The sequence below is a fragment of the Manduca sexta genome, chromosome 27, assembly GCF_014839805.1.
Source record: "Manduca sexta isolate Smith_Timp_Sample1 chromosome 27, JHU_Msex_v1.0, whole genome shotgun sequence".
Classification (NCBI taxonomy): Eukaryota; Metazoa; Arthropoda; class Insecta; order Lepidoptera; family Sphingidae; genus Manduca; species Manduca sexta.
Genome location: NC_051141.1, coordinates 13030768 through 13035006, shown reverse-complemented (window position 1 = coordinate 13035006; position 4239 = coordinate 13030768). Strand labels below are relative to the sequence as shown.

Sequence of the window (4239 nt, the reverse complement as noted above, 5' to 3'; positions counted from 1 at the left end):
TAAAAAATATAATGTCTGACAGATTTGTAGCGCAGGTTTATTGCAATTTATAAAAAAATATGTAAAATAAAAATATGCATTTTGTATGTACTAAATTCATATTTTTATATGTACATTGTACACGTCTTTAAGGGACAAAATAATTAAAGATACTACAAAATATATAGAAAATGTTGTTTAATATAAAACGTGGAGCCTGCCTGCAAGGTGGACGGACAACCTGGCTAAGGTCGCAGGAAGTCGCTGGACGCAGGCCGCTTCCAACAGGTCGACGTGGAGATCCTTGGGGGAGGCCTATGTTCAGCAGTGGACTTCCTGTGGCTGAGATGATGAAAGTAAATAGTGTTAATTTAGCCCAGCAGTTATGGTCAACTTGCGGCTGCAGAGCTTCCGCTACCAACTTCACTTGACCTGGTCAACCAGACATTTTTACAAAATTAAAAATTGATTTCCCAAGATTACTTGACTTATACAGGGTGTACCAGAAAATAAGCGTGGGGTATCCGAATCGCCCCCATGTATGTTCCGCGATTTTTCATAATTTTCGAGTTATGAATATTTTTCTGAATTTTTGAGAAATTTCGATTTGAACGATTAAATGTTTTCTTTTTAAAAAAGTAGTAGACTTATTTGAGATATTTTTATTGCAACAAAATTTTCAGCTTCATAACTTTAATGAAAATTATGAAAATGACTTAAAGTTTCTTCTTTAAATTTAAAAACTTAAACAAGTGACTTCGTGGTTCTAAGGTAGATCAAAAACTTCTCCAGACTGACAACTTACATATTCATTAAAAAAACACAATCCTTCATAGAGGCTATTTTGGCTAAAATCGGCCTAAAAATACAGAGGTGGAAAATTCTTAAAATTTGCCATCAGATTACAATTATTTATTGTGACGTCTCATCATTTCTATGGTCAATTACTTTATTAACTAACCAAAAATGACTGCAAGAAAGCTATGACTTAAGCATTTGGCATATTCTTATGTTTAAGTTCAATTAATTTTACATTATTAGTTCTCGTGGTTTAAGGGTTGTGAATGTGGATGCAACTCTTTTACCTACAATTACAATGGTCCGAGGGGATAAGAGACCGAATTATTGCTATGTGATATAGAACTGTGGCCTGTGTAAAATAATTTTAAATTGAATCTTATAAGTGAAAATTTATTTTCGTCGTACAACTCTATTGTCTAATTTATTCGTATAATATTTTATCTAAGAACAAATTTTTTCTCGTGATTCAATAATCAGGCATTGTTAAACACATTACACTATGACGTACTGCATGTATGCTACAATGTTTAAAACTTATCGCTTCTCTGGCGTTGTGGACAAAATTGCTCGATCCATTTCAGTGCAATACGTCACATTGAAATATAATTTCATAATTTTCATTCATAACAGAATACAAATAAAAATTATTTTAGAAGAAAACAACCTAACGAATTTTACTATTTAACGCTTTCAAATAAACCGAATCTTAAACCCTATTATTAGTTAAAAGATTATTGTAAGAACAAAATGTGTATTTGTTCTTCAACCTTAAAAGTCACAATATTACAGTTGGTCTAAAATTATAAAACTTTATTATTATTCAATTGGTTTGAAGTTGGATGGAATTTATTCGAAATAAAGAACCAGCTCCCATACAAAAAGGCGACATGTCCTTTCCATATTTGGTTTTTGTTTGTTAATATCATAAATGAGGTACTCAATATAAATGAAATACAGTGTTAGACTTTAATTTTGTTGTAATTGATTTTAAAATATTATTAATACATATTTTTTTTAATATAGTTACTACAGTAGAATACTTTTAAAATGTAACACTGACCACGAATTTACATTGAGTCGTATTTTCCACTAATAATGTCATCAAGAACACCTAAGTTACCAATGCTGACTTTAGCCCATTAATATAAGCATTTCCAAAACGTTTCCTAATTTGTTGGTCACAAAAAATGGAACTGCGCTCTGTTCGAAATACAATCATCATAGTTCATATTATCACAAAATGGAGCAAAAAAGGACTGTTCGACCAAAAACACAAAACTCTAAAAAGGTTTTTTTTTCCTAATTAAGAAACATCTTGAAGATGCATGTAATCCTAACCGATTCCGTTTACCACCAAAACGCAAAGTCACAAAGTTGCTTAGTGGAGTTTTTTGATAATCGTAGATCCTGGTTCTACTAGCCGACGGATCGTGTCATGTAGTTTGTTGTACGCACGCGTTGTAGTGCTAGTGAGGGCAGATGGGAGGTTTAAATATTAGTACCGCCCCATTCTAAAGCGCCCAGGGTAGAATGTAGGAGTTTATTTTTATATCTTTTTACAAAATATAATATTTATATTAATATATTATTAATCGTGCACTTTGACGCATAATTACTTTGAAACAACTTTTTATATTAGATACATTTTATATCTTTAAAGTTTGAATAATAATTTATCTATTGACATATTCATGTAAATATTTGCGGTTGAATTCCCATCTATGCCATATCTGTATTGAAAAATTCGAAGTGTTAATTATCTCGAGTTCTAAAGTGTAACCCTCCTCAAAATGTATAAGCACATAATCATTGTGTTCGGAAGCATAACTCTGAGGCAATATGTGATATAGTAATATTGAGTGCCCTATGGATTAAGGACACAAATTCAGGATTGATAGAATGGTAACTAGACATTTTATTCATAGTATTCTTAATGCCTATTCTCTATTTAGCATTGATGTGTAAACACAAATTCTAATTTTAACAAACCTAAAAGTCATTATAGCATAAAGATAGAAACAGGAAATTCATTTGAGAAAAAGAAAACGGCAAAAAGAAAATTTAAATAATAATTATACAGGAAAATCCCCTAAAATATAGAATTGCTGTAACACAGAGAAGAAAAAGAGAAGGTGCAGCGCTAAATTAAAAGAAACTAATGAGAATTAGATTTGTTTTTATATTTTTTTCCATACCAAAGTTTTATTATATACGTATAATAATACTATACAAAATTAATAATTAATGTAATATTTTTCCAATCGCTAAGTCCGTCTCTGGTTACATACAGAGCGATACACAGACCTGTTTGAGAAGGATGCGCGGATCGGACTTGCAGTTTAGCAGAGGTATGAAGCAGTCATGTTTTCTTACTTCGTGTGTTTTTGTTGCCGGAAGGGGCCTTCTGAGTCATCTAGCTCCAGTAGTTTATCTGTGACCCAGGAAAAACTGGTGGACAATAAGAACAAAAGGAAAATGTTTAAAATGGAGATCGTGGGACCCCGCTCGCCGACCAGAATTCCAATCCAATCGAGTGTAGTAGCTGACATTGCGGAGCTAAAAAAATGCAGCACCCCTTCCAAATACAAGGTGCATATGCCAGGCATAGTAGCAGAGGAAGAAAATGGCACCTCATCATCCATTCCTGGGGGTGATATCTCTCAGGGCACCGATGTGGCCGAAGAGAAAATCGGCAAACCGGCCCATGATGATGACAACCACAGTAACATCAAAGAGTAACCTTATCCATGTAAGCATCGACTAATTCTATTAAATCCTACTTATTTCTCAAATTATTCATTACTAACTTTATATTGTATGCAAAATAAGTGAACAATTTTTAAGATATTGCCTAAAATAGCTAGCTGTGTAAAACGCAAATGATGATGAATTATTACAGCGATTGTTAGTCAAATATATTTAATATTGCATACCCTCAGTTGTGCACACGGCGAAAGTTGTTTAGCTACGTTGCACTCAAGATAATATTATAACGTTAGCCTTAATTTTTCATTTATTTATGTGCACTTTTTGCAAAGCACATTATTAAGAGAATACACAAGATCTATCCATTAAATTATTCCTAATTTTATAAAAACAGTATCAAACTTTAATTTTTCTTTTACAGGCACCCATCCACTCACCACCACCACCCACCCCAGCTTTCAAGGCATTGGTCGTCGGTTGTTTTTACGCCACATTAATGTAAAATTTTTCGAACTGTAGTCCCAAATATATTTCTATCGTTTGAATGTTTATTTCATTTACTAAGCCCTGCCACAAATACTAAACATTTTACATGCAGATTTCATACCTACTCATGCCACTGTCCATTGGCACTAGAAAAGCAATTTTATGGCCATAATATACTTATTACACACAATATAGACTAAAACGGTAAAATAGTATAATATAATTTTCTTGCAAGAATTAACAATAATAATAATAATATCAGCCCTG

The 4239-nt window shown here is 32.5% G+C and overlaps 1 long non-coding RNA gene across 1 annotated transcript; it reads left to right on the top strand.

Annotated features, from left to right (window-relative positions):
- The first annotated feature begins 3123 nt into the window (after positions 1-3123).
- On the top strand, positions 3124-4031 carry LOC119190874. The gene is made up of 2 exons (XR_005113256.1): positions 3124-3529; positions 3908-4031. It is a non-coding gene; the product is annotated as an uncharacterized LOC119190874 (long non-coding RNA).
- The last annotated feature ends 208 nt before the right edge of the window (positions 4032-4239 follow it).